The sequence below is a fragment of the Mus caroli genome, unplaced genomic scaffold, assembly GCF_978045245.1.
Source record: "Mus caroli unplaced genomic scaffold, Mus_caroli_1 scaffold_2, whole genome shotgun sequence".
In the NCBI taxonomy this organism is placed as follows: Eukaryota; Metazoa; Chordata; class Mammalia; order Rodentia; family Muridae; genus Mus; species Mus caroli.
In genome coordinates this window covers 5125787-5147608 of record NW_028227257.1, presented here as the reverse complement: position 1 = coordinate 5147608, position 21822 = coordinate 5125787, and the positions used below count along the sequence as shown (strand labels likewise).

Below are 21822 nucleotides of genomic sequence, written 5' to 3'. Positions count from 1 at the left end.
TTTTTTTTTTCTGTATTTTTTTTTATGCAGCCATTTTCTTTTTCTAAATCCAGAAGGCCTCCACTGAACTGTTTGGTGCAGTGGGAAGCCCATAGTGTCTCCCAACCCCCAAATTTCAAAGTTAAGGAAAATTTGCATCTTATTTCCCAATAACATCTGCAAGAATAACACGTTTTGCAGAAATCCTTTAAAAAAAATTCAACTCAAAAACATTTTTTTCTAAATAGGTAATTTTATTTTTATCTAACTCATATGATCTACCCTGAGGAGATGGTATGAACCATAGGGAAGGGGTCACCCCCAGTATTGGAAAGGGGGGTGGCTCATGCTTTTAACATTGTTAGTGGCCATCAATGATAATGATGACATGTTTTAATTGCATTTTGCATTTTAAAAAGCCTTCTGATTAGTCACATCAGCCCTTTGAAACAGTACTGGGCAATCAGAGCACTTTATGAGCACATCCACTCCACTCACAGAGATTAAAGGCCGGGGCCTCTCTTTTTTTTTTTTCCTCCCAAGGGTAGCAAGGTAAGTATGTGAAGGACCCAGGCCTCTAATTCTGAGCTGCTAACGCTCACCGAGCCCATTTGAAAAATTCTATATGGCTTTCTCAAAGCTGAGAGCATGACAGTTGGAGTGTTCTCTGTGATCTTAAAATCCCTTGTTAAACGACAGGTGTCTAACAGTCTGTTGCTTTCTGAATTCTAGCCAGGCCCTGACAGACCACCGACTGTAAATGTCTATTGAGTGAACATGAAATGTAAGCTGCCCATTTGGGGGAAGCCATTTTGTGGAGGCTAAATACTCACGTTTGCTTCACTGCTTCCCAACATAACACACACATATACATACACACCCAAATATTCACATACATACAGCACATACACAACACACATACACACACAACACATGCATATACCCACACACACAATGCATACACATATATACCACACACAACACACCGCACACAACACAACACACACAAACATATACACACAAACAACACACACCACACACATACACATACAATATGTACATATACCCACACATAAAAACACACACAATGCATACACATATTCATAATACACACAACATATACATACATTCACACACATATAACACATATACAACACACATATGCACACATAACATATAACACATACATACATACCGTGCATACACAACACACACAAACGTATACATACATACAACACATATAACACATATACAACACATATATACACACAACACAATACACATATACACATACAACACATAATATACCCACACATACACAACAAACACAACACATACACATACACACAATACAACAAACCACACACAAACATATACACATACAACATACACAACAAACACACATAACATAAAACACACATACATAAATGCACACACAATACATACACACAACATACAACACAACACAGATAAACATACAATATATACAACACATACTCAGCACACATATACACACAACACACACATACACACACGTACACATACAACACATACATATAAATACACAACACACACATAACAGATACACACAACACACAATATAACATAAACAAACACACACAAATACACACATAAAACATACATACATAATACACACATAACATACACACACAAAACACACACACACAGAACATACAACACACACATACATACACAACACACATACCATACCACACCACACACAAACATTCACACACATACCACACATACAACACACATACACACATAACACAACATACCACATACAAACACACACACACATACACATAACACACCACACACACATATGCACACAACACACATTTGCTTCACCCCACACACAAACACACACACACAAGCTTTTTTTTTCCTTTTGTTCTTCTTTTTGTATATAATGTAGCTTTTCCTTGACATCTCCTCTGAGAAAAAAAATCCATGAATAGTTAGTTTTCTTTAGCAGAGCTCAAGCTTATAACAACATCAACATCAGTAACAACAACAACAACTATTATTATTATTATTAATTATACAATTATATTAAATAATAATAATAATAATACAGTGCAGTTGCTTTTGTATGCACATTCCTGAATGGGCAGTGCTGCAGCACACACACAGGGTCTCCAATAACTTTTCTCCTCCTGGTCTTTTAAAAGTAACCCTTATTTTTAGTTTACAACTAAGTCCCATTTTTTTATTTATCAAGAATCCATGCATGATTTTGAAAAGCATTTGCTTTGTTGATTTATTTTGATGCAGGAAATTTAAATTTTTTTAAAAGAGAGGATAGCATAGTTGATTAAAATGGAAACCCTCAACTCTAGGCACATTCCCTTTTTTTTTTTCAATCAGTTTCCCCTCCAAATATGATAGGTCCACCCACTTCTTAGCAAAACTATGCAGCTTTTCAAATGCTGCTGTGTCTTCTAGGAGGCACATAAACAGCAAATGAAAATTAGTTTCTGAACTTTTTTTTAGCCTATGACACAGGTTAACTGCACCTTCCTCTTCCCACAGTTTTCATGAAGTTAAAATTAGTATGCCTTTTGCCTCTTTTAAACTAAAACTTCACAGAAAGAGGAGAACTTTTCTAAGTAGAAACAACAGGGCCAGAGTGAGCAGAGGCCAAGAACTGTGGACACTGGAATTTGGTGTCCGTGGGCCTCTGGTCAGCAGACACCAAGTCTCTGTCTGACCCCACCTAGCACGGTCTTTAGTCCGCTGGATGGAGTGCCCGTTGTTACATCACATTCCTAGGCTGACCTATGGACCCCTGACCTAGGGTCAAGCTCTTCAGAGAGACTAGAAAGAAAATGGGTCCAGCCTTTCCTTTGGAGTTTCAGATGAAGAATCTTTGAGGCCTTTATGCAGCTTAAGAATACTTAGTGGGCAGTTTCAGATGCAAGCTGCCAGAGGAGGCTTAGTCTCCAGAAGACTCAGAGAGGAGGATTATTTCTTCTTCTTCTTCTTCTTCTTCTTCTTCTTCTTCTTCTTCTTCTTCTTCTTCTTCTTCTTCTTCTTCTTCTTCTTCTTCTTCTTCTTCTTCTTCTTCTCTTCCTCCTCCATCTTCTTTCCTTAAAAGAAGAACCAGATCCTAGATGAAGCTTTTTACCATGTAAGAGCTAGAGTGTTTCACATGTGAGCTCCCCCAAATGTTAAGTTTACAACTTCTTTTTTCCCCTTATCTATTTCAAGTGAGGCTTTATTTTATTTTTGTATATTTTCCCTGAGAGACCGTTAACTTGAGCCTAGGCACTCCACACTTCTGGCTTCTACATTTTACTGTTCACTCCTTGTTACAGGGTTTGTAACCACAAGTTAACTCAAACAATAGACAAATGACATCTTGCCAAATTTAGGATGGCATGATAATGTGGCAGAAGAAAGAGAAAACCCTAAGAGGGTCATTTCCCCCCCGCCTCCTGAACAAGTACCATCTTCCATTCCTGCTTGTGCCTCCTCTACCTCCCCTGGGATTAGCTACCTATGTATATACTAGTTCAGGATTGTTAGATAGCTCAGGGGTCAATGTGGTTGTTTTACAAAAAAAGTTGTCTCTAGTTTCCCTTCCCATAACCAGATCACTGCAGAGGCCGAGCAGCTGATGGGAGTGTGGAAGAGGACAAGACCCCAAGAGAGAGGTAAGGACCTATTCCCCTCCCCCCCCAACCCCCAAAATGTTAACTTTTCAATTATTGCCAACCACCACAGGCTTGAGGGGACACAGAATGCTTTGGTCTCTGACACAAGACCTTTGAAGTTAGAATTATTGGAAATATTTTGCATGTGCCACACTGGAAGCGGTAACCAAGGAGCATCAGGCAAGTGACCTGTGAGAGAACCAGAAACACTAAAGAAGTATGCTTCCGGGGTCCTGAGGTAAAACCAACCCCAAACTGCCCTACAGAGTAAGTTATGAAGGCTCAGGAGATCTCAGGAATATTTCCCACTAAACCCAAACAATGGATCTTGCTAAATTTGAATGATTTAGTTAGGGGTGAGGAGAGAGGTATAAAAGTTCCGTCAATTGGTACCCGATTTAAAATCTGATGTGAATCAGTTGGTGTTTCTGACAGTCACACACATTTTGTGTGGGGGACAGTGCAAGTACTTAACCTTTGTTTCGTTTCTTTGATAATGGGAAGGGGGAAAACGCTTATGTGCCTACCTTCTCAGGAGTGTCACGGTCGAGCATGCTCACTGCCACCGCTAACGGAGAGTGACCTCTTATGAAGACTTCAGAACGGTCAGCTGGAGCCTCTCTTCTGACTTGCTGGCTCTTGCCTGTCCTTCTGTCAAAGATTCTGAGTACCTCTCTCCTCCTTCCTACATAACCAGTTTGTCCCTCACCAAACTGGTTGTTAATGTATAAAGAACTCTGAAGACATTCCTACAGGTAACCTGCACCCAGGTAAGTCCAAAACGGCAATTTTTTTTTTTTCACAACAAATGTCAACATGAATGGCCATGATGACACACACAACCCAAAGCTAGGCACAGATGAGTCTAGGACCCCAGAGCTGTAAAGGAAATGAGAGCAAGTATCCTGAAGCTTACCTGCTAGATATATTGAGTCCCCTGGGGCTTCTGAGACCCATCCTGGGCCTGAACCCCAGATTTTAAGGCAGTAAAAGTAGATTACCGGTCTCACTGATCCCTGCATTCCCTGAAGGATACAGTGTCAAGAGTAGGTGGCATTCCTGGGGAAGTGCACAGGTGTATAGTCGCACAAAGGATTCAACCATGTCCTTTCAGAACAGCACGCTCTTCAATCTTTTATTACACGTGGTCATCCCTAAGTGTCCAAGGACCAGGACCAAAGCCCAAAGGGTCACTTCTCGGGAAAGGCAGAGTTTATTTGTAATTTGTCTCTTAAGTTGTTGTATGTTGGTGTTACTGTGTTTAGCATGTCTGGAAAGTGTACGTTTTAATTCCTTGCATTGGCATCGAATGGCTCTGTTGGGCCTAGTGTATGCTTAGATAGCTGATCAATAAAATCACGAGTCACCCAGGAGAGCCTCCTGCCTACTGTCTCCTCAGGTAATCATTTTTTGGTGGTGGGCTTTAGAAAAGTCTAGAGACAGTAACCAAGGGTTGATATTTCAGGTGGCCACTAGATGGTGAGAGGGTATAAGGCAGGAGAGAGAGGACAGGGAAGGCCAGCAAGGTGGGGAAGGACCCTACTTTACTTTCATTCTTTGCCTGCACCTCAAAGTTGAGGCCCGTAGGGACCCCCCAAGTTTAGTCGGATCCACATTTTGTATATTTTGAGCTATGACGTATTCTTTTTGGCTATGCACTGAGACTGTAGGAACATTTAAAGGGTATCTATTTCACAGAGGGGTCTTCTAAGCAACTCCATTGACATTTTGTCACAGGGGGGGGGGGGGCTGGGACCTGTTCTGTATACTGTAGATATCTAATATCAATCAGACACACATAAGCGTACACATACACACACATATACACCCACATATGCACATGAACATACATACATACAAACCGCCAGCATGATCACCAAAAGCTACCACTACACACATTTTACACATACATACTACTACTAACAACATACTAACATCACACACACACACATACACACACACACACACACACACACACACACACACACCACCACCACCACCACCTTCTCACAATTAAGTATGATAGCCCAAATCTTTCTAGTGTCCACGAAATGTCACGCACGGTTGAGAGCTTCCCCCCCCCCCATCCCTTGTCCTGAGAAAGCTAGACATCGCACACGGGATATCTTGCTCATCTCCTGATAAGCCATCTGAAGGAAAGTTGCCCCTTTTAGTAGCCAATCAGCAATGTGCACACTAATCGTGCTGGCCTACGTTCTTGGATAGAAGCCATTTCCACAAATGTCTGAGAGTGACCCCCAGATGACCCTAAATAGGAGAGAAGAAGAAATTATTTCAGGCAAATAAACAATGTATTGGTCTAGGACACTGATAGGTTAAAGCCTAACTAGTCAGTGGGTAGCCAGTATCAGGGGCATACATTGATTTTTTTTTTAACTTTATAATTGTACATAGGGCTCTTTAAGTTGTAATAATTAGCATCATGCTAGCCTGTCTCCCTCTGCCTGGTGTGCACTGGTAAATTCTGTTACTGTAGAAGGGATATGAATATCCAGACAACAAGGGAGGGACCTGTACCTCCTGTGTACTCACAGATACTAAAAGAACCTTGACTTAACCTGTGCACACCAGCCTTAACGAGGTACACTCCAAAGACAGCCGTCTACCCGCGGAAAGGTGACCTGTCTGTCACCTTTGTGTGGTAATGAAAGTGAGGTGACCACCACAGTGAGGAGGGGGAGGAGGAGGAAGAAGGAGGAGATTGTCAGAAAGAAAACAGTGGTTCCAGAAGAAGTTCTGACCAAAGACATTTTCTGGTCAAAAGATTGCATTTAGGGCTTTGATAAAATGGTTTGTATGTCCCCACCTAAAAGTAGCATCCGCATCTATCCCCATGTCTACCCTTCAGGTCAAGGCTTAGTTGTCGCTTTAGTGGGCCCAAGTCACCAACTAGCACCTTATCTGTCTCTGTTCTTTTGTTTCTGGGGCTGAATGCAAGGCTTTATAACATGCTGACTGGGACTGTACTCCCAGCTTCTAACTTCTTAAAAGCAAAGGCATTTTCTAGTATTTTCCTCGTCTTCGAGAACGTAAGATTTTCATAGCTATCAGGATAAAGATTAGGGTGAATCAGTCAAAACAGACTGGGTCTGAGCAGTTAGATGCAGCCATGGCAGGTGGGGAACCAGCATTTGACATCCAAACTTCTTGCAGATTCGCTTAGAGTATTTCGGGTTCTGCTAAACAAAGTGCCCCCGAAAACCTCCTCACTGCCTCAATGCACAATCCTAGAAATTACTCAGGGAAAAACCTCAGAAGGTTGACTTTGAGATCTTGCCTGGGACCAAGTACATCTTTCCAAGGAAATGCTTAGAAGACTCAAGGCAGAACCCAAAATCCAATGCCAGATGTTAGGGAGAAAGTTTTTTTTTTTTTTTTTTTTTTTTTTTTTTTAAATTGGGTAGCCAAAAAACTCTGGGCTATTTATACTTCAGCATTCATGTGACTTCAGTTTCTTTCATTTTTTGCTCTTAGGAGGAGAGCACAGAAGGTCATTTTGTTTTGCCAAGCAGATATGCAAGTGAGGATTTAAGACGTACACTTAGGAGGGATCCCACTTTCTAGTGGGAGTATTTGGAAATGTTTCATGTTATCACTTTCCTATGTTGTCTCAATGGGGAAGAAAGTCCAATAGTCGGGGGACTGGTGTACAGAGAATCTCCAGTGTTTGCAGAGGGTCCTAGGATGATGGAGAGAGCACTGGTTTAAGCTCAGGGGTTTTGCTGGGACCTTGGTTGATTCTAACACTTGAGTTTAGAGTTCCATGTGCTTGCTTGCCAGGTGATGTCCAGGAAAGACTAATGATACATCTTGAAGTATTCAAGCTTACCTGAGGTTCTGCCATGGCCAAAGGGGTACCAAATTTGATGAGTTCCTTTAAGAGGAAGCCAGAAACTTCCCATGTCTCCCAGGTCTATGTGTATGAAGTACTCACAAGGGGTTTTAGGCCAGGAACATCTGGAGAAAGTGGGTCACAGAGTATAAACTCAATTTATTTGGCAGACAAATCTAAAACCAACATAGCGAAGGCTCACCCCCAGACTCAAGGTGCCCGGAAGTAAAACATTTTCACCCGGGGGAGTCCTTGAGGTAGCTCCCAACGGGAGGAAGGAAGGAAGAGCCTGACTGCCTTAAGTAGAAAATGGAGCCCATCTCATTTGCACCCCAAGTTCACAGCAGGAGGGAGGAAACAAAAGGCCCTGGGGCATTTTACCTGTTTGTTCTTTTCCTGTTCTCTCTCTTTTCTTGTTTTATTTTTCTTTTCATTTTCAGATTTTTTTTTTTAAAGTAGGATCTTTTTGTAGGGAGAACCTTTCTGAGCCAGAATTTATAAAATGCATATATACTTTAAAGGAAAGAAGGGAGAACACCCACTATTTAGGGCTGGGAAGTAGGAAAATCGGAACAAAGGAGGGCTGTTCAGAACTGGCTGGCAGATGGCGCTCCGAGTTTACAATTGAGAGCCTGGTGTTAGAAAATTCAAGCCTGCGCCTGCTTCAGGCAGCCCCCTCCCTTTATCTTCCTTCCCAGGGACGTAGCTCCGCCCCAGGCCTAAGAATGTGGGGTTTTTTTTGTTTGTTTGTTTGTTTTTAAGGTTTCAGGACAGCAATTGATATCTGGTGACAAGTATCCCCACTTTGTAGACCTTAGGAGGTCAGAAAGATAAAATACAGTGGGGTGCAAACCTGGAAGCCCCCTTTTCCTGGGCTTTGGCCTCCTGTGTAACAGTGCTAAGCTCTCATTCTTCCAGGAACAGTTCTGAGACCCTAAACATCCTTCTGTCTTTTGGGGAAAAGGTTGGGGGAGGGGTTCTTTCCCAGTTTAGAATCTTTTAATTCTATTAGGAGAACTTTTAAATAGAAGGTGTTGGTTAGCATCTCTGCTCCCCCCAGGCATAACACACACACACACACACACACACACACACCTTTGAATGGGTCCTTAAATGGCAGATGGTGTAGGAAAAACATCTTAGGCCATCTTTTGTCCTTTAACAAATGACTATTTCTTGGTCCCCTGCCTGGAGCTATCTTGTGTAGTAGCAGAGGTCAGAAATTTCATTCCTTTTCACCCAGCCAAGGGCTGGAAAAGAAATGCATACATAAGGACGAGGGGTACTTGCCCTGATCCCACTTCCCTGCCTCCTCCACAGCTACTGAGGAAGGTACATGGGCCTCCCTAGGAAGGGGCTGCAGACTCTACAGGGAACTTACCCTCTTCCACTAAGGCCAGCCTTAGTACTTCATTCTCCATAGCTTCTTCTATTTCTCTTCTAAAATGTAACAGTCAGAGAAATAAGATACAAAGTATTAGCTCAGGCTAACATTTCTGTACTCTGCTAGTCAATTCTTTTCAAACTTTGTTACAACTTTCCTTCCCTCTTGCCCGCTTTTGTTTATCTTTTGTTTTGTTTTCCTGAAGGTTTAAAAGGGTGGTCTTGTCTTTTCTCTCTCTCTCTCTCTCTCTCTCTCTCTCTCTCTCTCTCTCTCTCTCTCTTTCTTTCTTTCTTTCTTTCTTTCTTTCTTTCTTTCTTTCTTTTATTTTTTATTCTTTACCCCCACCTTCAGGGCTTCTGATATGTGAACTTCAAGGCTGTCCCTAGGTGTTAGTGATATGGGTATAGGTAAGCAGCCCGTTCTAGTACCAGTGGGCCTACCCACCAGAGGTCAGCAAAGAGCTCAGAATAGCTGGGTCTGCTTGCAAATGTGGGAACTGGTAGAATTCTCTAGATCAAATGTAGACAACCTAAACAGAAAACCGCCCCATATTTCAAAGGTGTGTGTGTGGGGGGGGGGGATCATCCTGCCTTAGGTCCCTGGGCACTTAGTTTGAACACACTGGAGGGGATGAAGTTTTGATCTGTTGTGATTTGATGGAGTTCTTTCTCAGACCAACTCCAAACACACAAATTCTTGCCTTATCAGGTACCTCACCCTCCTAGAGCCCCTAATCCCGTCTGGGGACCCAATGCCCACTTTCACTTCCCACTGAAAACCTTCCCATGCCTCAGAGTTGGCCTGGCCCTTTTTCTTTTAGGAGTAATGTTATTGTTAAAATGAAGTCATAAGATTACAACCCCGCCCCTAGCCCCGGACCCCCAGCCCCAAACCCCACTCCAGCCCCTGCCCTGTTGTGAGTGTCCTTATCTCTGGCTCCTCACCCAGATGTGTGGCTAAGAAGTATTTATTAACCATGGGTCCCAGGGTTCTTTATTTGGTTTCCCCCACCCCAGGCGTATGTACAGAGGCCAGTTCCCTCCTTCTGCCATCTCTTCACAGATCCTTGACTTAATTTAACCTTTTCACTCTGGTAGGGAACAGGGGAAAGGAATCTGGATCCCTCTCCCCTCCTTGCTTTCCTTTTTTCTGGGCTTTTGAAGTCTGTGGGGCCTTAAGAACTACTTGTCAGTTAAGATCACTTCCCTTAGCTAGTTCTTTATGGTTGGGTGGTGGGAGGGAAAGGGGCGAGAAGGCTACAAAGGGCATGAGGAAAAGAAGCCCCAGAAGATGTATGAGAAGAAGAGTCAAGCCAAAGTAGAGAAGAGAGAGCAGAAGGAAAGACTCTGCCATGTTAGTGCTTTAGTCCAGAGGAAGTCCCTGCCCTAGGGAAACTTCAAGTCTTGGAGAAAATCAGGGTTTTGAGTAGTGATCGCTGCCCAAGCAGAGATGGACAGCTATCAGTGAACAGGAATTGAGCACAGCTAGGCTTGGCTGGGCTTAATTAAGCAAGGAGGAAGAAAAAAGAAGGCTCAGAGGGTGACTAGATTTCAAGACCCACTTGGGAAAGCAGCAACCAGGAGGCTGGTGGTGGATCCAGGATGTCACCATGGCCCTGTGGGGTCTGGCCACTGGCTTCTCTGTCCCAACAGGCCCCATTTGCTTCCTTCAGAGTTTCTTACCTGAATCCAAATGATTTTGTTTAATTTTCACGTTAGTCTCCCCCCCCCCCCCACACACACACCCTTCTGCCACAACCCGATTTTCTGAGCGTTTCCACATGCTTCGCCCACTGAGTGGTTTTGTTCTATTTTGTTTTAAGCAATCTGGCACGCCATGGACCTTTTTTTGTCAGAAACAGAAAAACAAAACAAAACAAGAAAACAACCCACCCTATCTTTGTGAGTCCTTTGTTTCAATAATTATCCAGAACAAAGCCAGGGCAGTGCTATGGGTGGACGTGAGCACTTTGTCCACTGAACATACATTTCGGAGATTAAGGAAATCCTGAGAGTTTTGCAAGTTGATGGCTCTAAGAATTTGGCACCAGCCAGGTTCCATATGGACACTGTTTTCTGTCATTTTTTTCCCCTTCCTTCCTCCCTTCCTTCCTTTTTTCCACCCCACCACCCCGCTTTGAAAAACAACTTTTGAAGGTCTCCTGGGTACCTTCAGTTGAGAGGAAGGTACTTCTCTCCAGTAAGGAAGAGTAAGGGGAAAAAGAAGGGGTGGGTTAAGCCAGAGGACAAGGGGACAAGATTGATAGCTCAGCACTGGGGTCAGGGCACAGGCTGAAAGACACCATAACCAGACACAAGTCAAAAGAGTGCAGCCTCGGCTTCCTGGCTGTAGTCAGGAAAATATTCTGTCAGCTGCCTCTCTATCCTATGCTCTACTCTCTAGGTCAAGTTTAACAAAACAAAACAACTCAAACCCCAGCCCAGTTGGTTGTGCTAGGACCCTATTCTTCCACATTTGGGTTTTTGATTCGGCTCCTTCTCACGATTTAGATTCCCCCACCAGGAAAAGTTGTTGACCCTCCCCAACAAGCACCAAGAGTTAGAAATGTGTTGCTAATTGATTTGAGCTGAATTTGTATTGCTTTGAGACTTAGCAAAAACGGCTTGAGGTTGAAGGGAGCACAGGGTTGCTGTTCTCATAAGCCTAGAGAAGGACCCCTCCCCACCACACACACCAAACATGCTCATACAGGGAACCTTCTGTGACATTTTGGAATCTTTGGAATGGGGGTATCACAGCGGTTCTGAGAAAGAAAAAGGGGAAATTAAATGGGAATTTAGCATAAAATCGACGTGCCAGCTTTAGGCAGAGAGTCACTCTCTAGCATGGTTCCAAATGAAAACAGTTGTCACCAGTTAACGTTTCCACAGTTTTGACCATTGGCAGACCTCAGATTTACTCCTGTGTAGATTTTGTTAACCTTGGCAAAGCACATGGGAAACTATCTAGTCTACTATACATATGAGCCCATTTTCCCTCCCTGATAAGTTGTCCCCAAATTTCCAATCAACACGTATGTTAAATGTTCTTGTTTCTTGTCTGCTTGCCTAGTAGCCTTACTACGCATGCAGTAGCTGCCCACGTGTCTACCACACCTCTCAAGAGGATGAGTCCTGCTCAGGTTGGTGAGTCTGCCTTGATTTGGGCATTTTTATTCATTCATTCATTCAGTCAGTCAGTCCACTCAGTACATAAACACCGGAATGTGCCCTTCCCTGAGTGGAAGCCAACGGTATAAGACGTGGTTCTCCCCTTATGGTCCTGTGGTTAAAAATCAGACACAGGAAGTAGACAATGGTGGGTAATTTCTAGGAAGGCATTCTGTGAGAGTAGATACAGAACGTATGCAAAGATGGTTTCACTGGCCTTTCAAGAGCGTTCTAACCCAAGTCAGCAAACTAAATCAGAACTGACATGACATGATGCTGTTCTAATAAGTAAGCTGCAGGAAACCCAGGAGAACTTATCTCTGAGGGTCAGAATAAACAGACATCTGCCTCTAGGACAACCAACTCTTCACATCTTCGTGTCAGCCTGAGGCTGAGGAAAGTAGCTATGGTTGGCAGCCAGAGTACTTTCATACTGCCACAGCCTTCTGCCCTCCTTCTTAGCTCTGATCCACCATCTTAGATCCTAGCCTGCCCTCCATCTTAGCTCTGATCCACCATCTTAGATCCTGGCCTGCCCTCCATCTTAGCTCTGATCCACCATCTTAGATCCTGGCCTGCCCTCCATCTTAGCTGTGGTCCACCATCTTAGATCCTGGCCTGCCCTCCATCTTAGCTGTGGTCCACCATCTTAGATCCTGGCCTGCCCTCCATCTTAGCTGTGGTCCACCATCTTAGATCCTGACCTTCAGGCCTCTTTTTTTTCTGTTCCCTAAAACAGAAAGTCTGCATTCAAGTGCTGTCATTAATTCTATAGAATGAAAAATATCTAGATTAGAATGAAAAATATCTAGAATTTGCTACCAGGTTTCCTTTCACAAATATTTGTAGGTTGTCTATATATTCTTCTTGGAATTCAATATCTTAATCTATTCCTTTCTAATGTTTAGCCTGGGTAGGTTCCATATGCACTTATATGTATCTTTAAAATGTGTATGTTTGCATACAGTTAGGTTTTGTTTTTGTTTTTTGTTTTGTTTTGGCAGATGACTGAACCAAAGAACTCCTAAGTCAGTATTCTATAGTAAACCAAATTTAGATTTATAGGATCCTAAACTTCTCCTTTAAAATCTCTACCTTTCAAAGAGAACTAGAACAGGGACATGTACCTTGCTCCTTCTGGATATTGGGGGATGAGCTCACAGTGAATTTGAGAGGTGGGGATTTGGCCCAGGTCTCCTTGTTCAGGGCTGCAGGTGGCTGTGTTCAGTTCAGTTAATCCCATCAGCTGCCAAAGGCTTATAAGGTTACTCTTAATAAACAGTTCCGTGAGGCCAAAATGAGGAAAAGTCACATTTTTAATAATGAAGTCCCCAGAAATAGGAGAGGGGCAGTGCCAGAGACAGGGCGGGGGAGCTGGGCCCTCATTACCTGTTTTTCTCACCCCATTTCCCCCTGCTCAGGACTGTGACTGCCTAGCAACCTCCAGTACAGCAGAATGGTTTTCCTCTTCTGTGTTCCCCAGATGTAGAACCCCCCACCCCCCACCCCCGCCCCACGTCCCCTCAGCCCCCATAGCTCCAGGGCAGCATGCTGTGTTGGTAGTATGGTCACTTTGATTCTTTTAAATAAGAAATGGAAAGTCCAGGCATGGAGAAAAGACCAAGAAGAGCTAGTAAACAAGCCACAAAATAGCCTTGTTGTTAGCACGAGAACAGCCTCCTGGCTGTGTGGTCACAGCCAGAGGAAGACCTGGTGCTTAGTGGCACAGGTTGATTGCACACCTTAACTGGAGTCACTCAGAGGTGCATTAGCCAGCAATGATTCAGCTGAAGGAGGCCTAGATGCCTATTCTGACATGCCACATACTAGCGTACCCTCTAAAAACCCGGAAGCCTGCCAGTTATGCTCCCTAGTGTAACTTAAAGGGGGCCTTTCCGAGGTGTATGATATTTAGGAGAAGGAAATTAAGCTAATTTTGAAAGCTCCTGACATGTGAGTTTCCTTAAAGTATAAGTAGTTGAAGACAAGGATGAATATTATGAATCGCATCCATAACATGTGTTTAAATATATGTCACATTCCGGCAGCAGAGAGAGCTCCACACCCCTTAGGGATAAGGTCCTTATGGTGTTTGTTGTTGTTGGTTTTCAGCTTTTGGGTTTTGAATGTTACCTACCTTCAAGGTGGCTTGCATGAAGCTCTGTGATGGTTAATAGGAAGAGGGTAATCTTGTCACAAGATGAGACATTATTGCAGATAGACCCTTCAGTAACTCAGTGTCCACATCCATAGAAATGACCTTCCCTGCAGCTGGGTGACACTCAGCTAGGAACAAGGTGACTAATTATGCATTTAAGTTTCAACTTTATTGCAAGCTTGCAGCAGGAAGGCTGGCAACAATAGTACGCACACGTGCACACATACAGACACACACACACATAGACACACAGACACACACACATGCACACACACGCACACACATACAGACACACACGCACACACACACATGCACACACACACGCTTTCCCTTCAAGCATTAAAGGCATTTGGATTTTATCTTTCCTGATCAAACTTCTCCACTTCCTTCTAAATAGCTTCCTCTTGCCTCTTAGCTAAGCCAGCAGGGAGAATGGCCTCTGGGTTTTGCTAAATTGTGGATCCTGACAATGACGGGTGTGCAAAGCCAGACGTGGTGAGGCTACCATTCCCCACCATGAAAAATGGTTGTGCAGGCAGGCACCTTGCTGCAGACACAAGCCAGCTTGGATTTTTTTTTCTCCTCACCCTCCCAAAGTTAGGATTTTGCTTAGAATTCTCTGCTTCCAGCTAAGATCTCCATCAGCAAAGGGGCTGATTTCAGGCAGAGAAAGGACCACTTCAGCAAATGAGAGAAAAGGAAAGAGTGGCGAGCAGGTTCACTCAGGCAGCAGCAAAGAAATCAGCCATGCCATTTCCCTGACAGCTCCTTAATTACAGTGAAAGAACAAGATGTTTTCGGCTTGTATAGAGAAGTCTTATAGTAGGAAAAAGGGAAAGACCTGAAAGGGACAGGGGTTGCTGGGGTGCAGGGAGCAGACAACTGTCACCTCTGAATGACAGATGCTCTTGATAAGAGAATCTCAGCCCCTCTCTGCAGACTGTGCACCCATGCCCAAGTCTTTTGTTTTATTCTACCAGGAGGACAATGAAAGAAGAGCCAGAAAGGCTTCTTCTCCCTTTCCTTCTGTAGGGCAAGGTGAGATTTTAGTCCTCGGGCCAGTCTTTCTGGCTGGGGCCTTTCTCCAGTGGCTGGAAGACTTTTCAAGTGATCTGCCACATACCCCCTGTTGAAAATTGTGCTTTCTTTAAGGTCAGTGGCTAGGTCAGATATGCCATTATCATGTATATGCCTTAGAACTGAACAGGCCCAGAGACAGGAGTTGCTTCAGGCAGAGGCCATGTTATAGTGCTGGGGAGGAGTCAGAGACCTAGACATTGAGCCTATATATTCATGTCAAGCAAAACTCAGGAAGGTCCTTACATTTCTGGATTTATCTCTAATCCTCTGATCTCAAGCAGTTGCTTGGCCTGCTGGAAGCTCTCAAAAGCACTCTGGCATGTCTTGAAAAGAAATAAAAGTGAATTCTAAATGCTTTCTTAGAGATAGAAAGAGCCTTGGTTTCTGGAAATGGGAAAGAGAGAAGAGAGTAAACTGAGCATGCCCAAGGTTAGCTGTGAGATCTCTGGGGATGAGAACAGCAGGTGTGCATGCACACACACAGACACAGACACACAGATACACAGACACACACACACATACATACACGGTGTAAGCCATTCATCTTTGTGTAACCATTACACGTAGAATGTCTGCTAGAAGTCATGTCACTTTTGAGAGGGACCCCAGCCTTGAATGTAGCACTCAGGGTTATGTTTATCTTCTACTGACTCCAGGGTACACACTACACAGTCACCTCTACCGCGACAATGTGCGGTTTTCTTTTTCCTGCCGCCCCCCCTGACTCCCCTCACTCAGTTGACACACTGTCCCATACACGGACGATTTTGATGATTATTAACCAGCAGCTGACAATAAGCCAGTAAGGACTTAGGGCTTTGTGGTAGGTGAATTACTGCATTCACAAATCAAACCACTTTGTGTTCTACACGCAGGATTAACAAACAGAATGCCACATCTATGGTATCGTCTGGGAGGAGGGAATCTCAGGTGGTCGAGGGTACTGCGGGGATACAGAGCCGGCTCTCCTCCGAGCTAAGCCAGGTCCAAGCAGGGAATTTATCCTAAACACTATGCAGGGTGGCTCTGCCTGCCACAGAGATGCGGGAATGAATGAACGGCCATCTCTCAGATTTTAGTGGATCCATGTTAGGGAAAACACTTGAAAATATAATAGACAGGCCCTAGTTTGTTTTGTTTTCCCATTTTTATTTACAAAGCAATGCTGGGGGAGCTGGGGGAAAGATAACAAGGGCAGCACCCCAATTTATTGCCCTACCTGCTTATAGGTCTCATTTTAAAATGGTTGTTATTTAAAGGAGAAAAAAAAATATTCCAGATACCTTCAATATGGGGCATACCCAGCTTAGGGGTCAGAAAAGCCCGTGTTAGAGGGTCGGCATTTTCAGCGTCAGAATAAGAAAAGTGTTAGAGAGTTCCATCCCCTTTTAACAATGAGCAGGCACTCTAGAAAAAGAAAACAGAGAGATTTTTGTAGAAACACCAAGACCACGGGATCCTAATGATGTCTGAACGACTGGGTCCTCATGTCAGAATTCGTGTTGGTAGAGATTGGATGGTTGTTCATTTACATTTTATAGGGTGGTAGAATAAAAGAAGGCTGTACTTTAGCTGCAGCATCACCAAACCGCTGTGCACAGTACAGCCTTAAACCCTCCCTTTCATCTGTGTAGCTTTGCTCTGATGAATTTTGAGCCGTTTGGCACACCTTAAAAACCTAGGTTTTCCTTGGTTGAAATATGTAGCCCTCTCTGCCATCCCTATAGCCTTCCATAGTCCACCCCTGTGGTGACCTTTCTGACTTGAGTTTTTTTTTTTTTTTCTTCTTTGACACTAATACATCCTATCAAGCTGCTAGAAAGTTCAATTGTAAAAACTCATCTGGATGTCTTGTCCAGAAGCAATCAGTCTGCCTGAATATTTTCGCCCATCAGCTACCACCTACCCTGATTGCACCCACACACAGCCTGCATGCCGTAAGGAAGCTTAATTTTTAGGAAGCAGATCTGACTACAGAGGCAGCTGAGAAAGGGAGCTTACACATGAACAAGATGTGGACAAGATGCAGGAGTCTCTTGCCTTCTCTGGGTAGCTGCAGAGAGAAGCTGGGGATGAGGAAGCAGGCTGGTCCCTACAGGCAGGTGGGCAGGGAGAACGGACCGTTAGGATCCCCGCAGTAGCAGCAGCAGCAGCAGCAGCAGCAGCAGCAGCAGCAGCAGCAGCAGCAGCCTGAGAGGCAGGGTCTGTCTAGTGCCTGCAGCCATCTTTGATTCAGAGGAAGCAAAATCCATTCACCCTTGCTTTGTCTTAGGTAACAACCAGCTTGATCCAGTTCATGGGGGGGGGGGGGGGGGGAAGGCAATTAGAAGTGTTTTTATCACAAAAGACAAATGTCTATAATTTTAGTTTGGGACAAATTGACACACACCCCCTCCATTTTTTATTTCACAGTCTCCAAGACTGAGCCAAGCTAATCAATTCCCTCTCTTTTCTCTCATCTGCATAGATAATTTAGCTAGTCTCTGGATTCTACCTCCTGCCACTTCTGTCTTATCAGTGCAGTAGAAAGCTAGGCAGGTGGAAGAGAAGATGGCAGGTCAGTCTCTTTGTGGTTTAGTCTAGCTCTGTTTATAAACACCTCAGGCAAAGGGGAAATGCAGACACCATCCTGCTCCATCTTCCTCGTTTTTTTCCTCTGGGGTACAGGCCAGGCAGAGCCCAGGTATGACTTGGATATTTTATTTAACAGTCACGGCCCTCTGAACATGTACGTTTAGCAGTTTACCAAGTTTTGAGTAGAAAAATGAAAAGGTTAAGAGTTAAAAACATAGATTTTTTTCAGTTGTCCTGTTAAGCAGGGACCTTGGGATTCTAATGAGTCTCTGAAATCAAAGCCTTGTTGCTGAAATGGAGCAATTGGTGCTGAGGCTGTCACGAAACTGGCAGGTGGTGGGACAAGGGACAAGCAAGTCTCCACTGAGATAAATTTTTTTTTTGTGGTGATTTTGTTTCTCTCCAGGGCTTCTAGGCTGCTTGTAGCTAGCTGGCTTTTCTTTCCTTATCTCTTTTCCCTTCCCTTCCTCCCTCCCTTTCTCTCCACCCTCCACCCAGGTATACCTTTTCATTTTTCTCATTTTTTTTTTTTTTAAGAATCGAGCCTCTGTGTTTTCTTGTCATAGCCTCTTCTGTATCCACTTTAAAAATGAAATATTTGTTAAAAGTTCTCCCCCCACACAACCCCCAAAGCTTCACTTTCTCTTTGCCATCTGTACCAATCAATCTAGAGGGCATGAAAGTTTTACAAAGTTAGGGGAGTGAGAACAACAGAAGCAGATGAAACTGTAAGGCATAGTGGTAAATTGCAGTATTAAGATTGCTCCGGGATCATCTTTCTATCTACATTTTTGTTATCTCTAACCTACTTCATCGACAGAAATTAGACTATAGAGATTATTTAAGAAAGCGGCCCTTTCAGTGTGACAAGTCACTTTAAATGGCTGTGCTTCAGAAGCTTCCAAGGTTCTTGGATTAAAAGCTCTAGCTAGGGGCCGGGCATGCTCTTAGACATCGGTGTGCCCTTAAATTGCCAGAAGTATACAGGGTGTCTATTTAATGAGGAGGCTGACTATCTCTTGATCCCAGCTGAGTTCTCAATCAACCTTACTATATAGCTCAACTATCTTGACCAAAGACAGTCAAGGCCCTTTTACTCTGAGCAAAAAGGGCCAAAGCAGGACTCATCTTCTTGCATGTGGCTTAGGCAGCTCTGTAGCACCTCAGTGCTACCCTCTCATGAGCAGTTGCCATCTTACCAGAGCCCCAGGGTTTGGACTAATGTCCCACCTACCCCTCCTTTAGAATCACTAAGTGACAGCTGACCTCTCACCCCAGGGTACTGGCATTTTCTATAGGTGAAGGGAAACTTTTCCAGTCTTCAGTTGTTCGTGTTAGATCACTGCAACCTAGTGATACAAATAGGCCTAGTTATCATGGATGTCCTGCTTTGTGCCACCTTCTTTAATGACACCAATTTTGGTGACAAGCTTCCTCGAACCCTGAGCTTGCTCCAGTCACAGAAACTCTGTCAGATAAGCGTTAGAGAAGCTGCTTTCTTCTGCATTTCCTCAGGAAACATTATCCCTGCTTTCTGGTTCTGTGATTAGGGAGCCTCAGCTCCCTTCTGGCCCAAGGCTGATGCTGCTGTTAAAATGTTGAAGACTGAGAACACATGCTCTGCTGTGCCTGTAGCTGGAGGCTCTTTCCTGGATGGATGTAATGTTGGCATCAGTTAATTGTGGGGAAAATCTGAGTTAGGCCTTGTAATTTCAGCTGGTCTGTGCAAGTGATGGGTACACCTGTCACTCAAGCTAAGTGTCCAAGCTACAAGTCACAGCTGTAGCGTGCTTTCAGCATTAGCTGGTATTGTACTGTTCCTTAGGAAATAGAAACTATTCCGTGTGGTTAGTGTTTTGCCTATTAACCCTTAGGGAATTTCTTGGGGTCCTTTATTTGTTTGGCTAATAGGGGCGATATTTAAAACCAGTCTGTTATCCTCACCCAATTTTAATTTACTTTATCATTTTATGTAAATGTCCTCTAAAGGCAACACACATTTTTAATACCCACCCCCAGATATATAAAACCAGTCTGCTTTGTATTCTTTGTGAAGTCAGTGACATTCTTTTGATTTGGGGGTGTAGTTAGCACAAAAGGAATTGTAATCTGAGAATATAGTAGAGACTAATATAAGGGACAGAAAGCAATGTTCAAGAAAGGGAGAGAGGCCACTTGCCCAGTAATGAGTGGCATGCAGAGACCCTGGGATGTGGCTGTAGGTAAAGCTAAGGCCTGTAGCTCATAAGACATGTCCATTTATCCAATCTCCAGGCTTCTTACACATGCCTGGTACTTTTGGGCTACAGAATTTTCTCCAGTTGGACACTTCAAGAGTGAGGCAGAGACCTCAGAAGACCACAGTGCCATCTGGGCCTGGCTCGTGTTGAGGGTACTACCACTGGCTTCCCAGCTAGCACTGAGCATGAGTCCACACAAGGTCAGACAGGGACTTCTTCACTTCTCCCTTCCAAAGAGCCTTCCTCACTGGAGGGGCTGTGCATTCTATGCCCTGAGGGAAACAGGTGGAGTTAAATAATAATTATACATTTTTCCAATTTAAACGTGTGTGAGCAAACACAAAAAGATGAAAAGGTACCTACACCTCTAGATGAATTAAACATGTGATTAGGTATGTCACGTTGATAACTTAATTTGGGGTTTCCTAACAGCAGACAAAGAGCGCTGTGGAACTGAAGGACCCCTGGCTCCCATCAGAATCTCAGTTGTCCCAAAGTAGGACTTGTCAAATCATTCACCATTTGAAAATGCTTTTTGGTCAGTGAAAACCAAAGATATAAATGTATACTCACAAAGTCACATTCTGCTACAAAATATTTGCTGCCAGCTTGTGTTTTTAGCTAGCCTATTCTTACAATAGAACTAATTTTGAAAAACTGAATGCAAGGGGTTGGGGAGTGGGGAGATTGTTCAGAATCTGAAGATAATTAAAATATAAACATTTGGCAGAGGCTATTTTTTGTGTGTTTTATTGAGATATGGTATTACTCTATAGCCCAGGCTAGCCTCAAACTCAAAAAACTCTTGCCTTAAGTTCCAGAGTTCTGAGATTATAGTCATGAACTGCCATACCCAATGTAACAAACTTACCTTAGTTGAAGACATTGTATTTTAGCGGAGGGTTTCAGTACCTACTGTTCTTCATGTCAGGATCACATCACCAGTTGCACCGACTTTTACTTTAGGGAAAGCAGCTGTTAGTTGGGAGAACTCTTTGATAGTCTTTCACCCAGTGGTACTCTCTGCTAGGCTGGTATCCCGTTGAAGCTGGTGTGCCCTGGGTAAATGGAGCTGCCCTCTCTTCCTTCTGCACGTTGCTCATGAGGCCTGTGGTTCATGATGCTGCTGCTCACATCTTCCTAGTGGATCTTTCTCTTCTTTATCTCTTGCTGTCTAGAGTGGTTAGCCAGGAGAATCAATGCACCATTTAGAGTTAAATTTCAAAGGGGAGAGAGCTCTTATAATCTCCTTCCAGTCCCCTATTTTATAAGTTATAGGGAGGGGAATTAGGCTTGTTTCTTGTACAGGTGGCACTTGCCTATCTGGGTCACAGATAGTCAATGAAGGCTACAAAACAACCAGACCAAACCAAAACGCACACGCTGAAAAAAATGGGTCCAAATACCTTGGCCATTTGGATTGAACTAGACTGAGATTCTATTCTAAGTTAAAGGTATATTGTTTGAGGATTAGCTGATGGATATTATTCAACTGGGAAATTTCATGTGCTTAGTTCATTCTTCAGTAGTTGACTTAGAACTTGTGAAATGACATTTAAATATCTAATACAGAATGCATGTTTGGAGTTACTTTGTAGTTGAAATATTAACCAGTGGATATGACATGAAAAAAAAATGTCATGAGTGGTCATGACATTGGATGTTTTAAAATTTTCCAGTTCTGAGTATTAAAGCCTTCTTATG

General features: G+C 43.5%; 1 protein-coding gene and 1 long non-coding RNA gene across 7 annotated transcripts in view; one reads left to right on the top strand and one right to left on the bottom strand.

Annotated features, from left to right (window-relative positions):
- The window catches only part of Gnas (GNAS complex locus), a 49810-nt gene that overhangs the window by 5662 nt on the left and 22326 nt on the right, over positions 1-21822 (top strand). The gene's annotated exons all lie outside the window — the stretch shown is intronic.
- Positions 7261-10608, bottom strand: LOC147005717 (uncharacterized). Its single transcript, XR_015044683.1, has 3 exons — positions 10458-10608; positions 8894-8952; positions 7261-7637 (listed from the first exon to the last, which is right to left on the bottom strand). It is a non-coding gene; the product is annotated as an uncharacterized LOC147005717 (long non-coding RNA).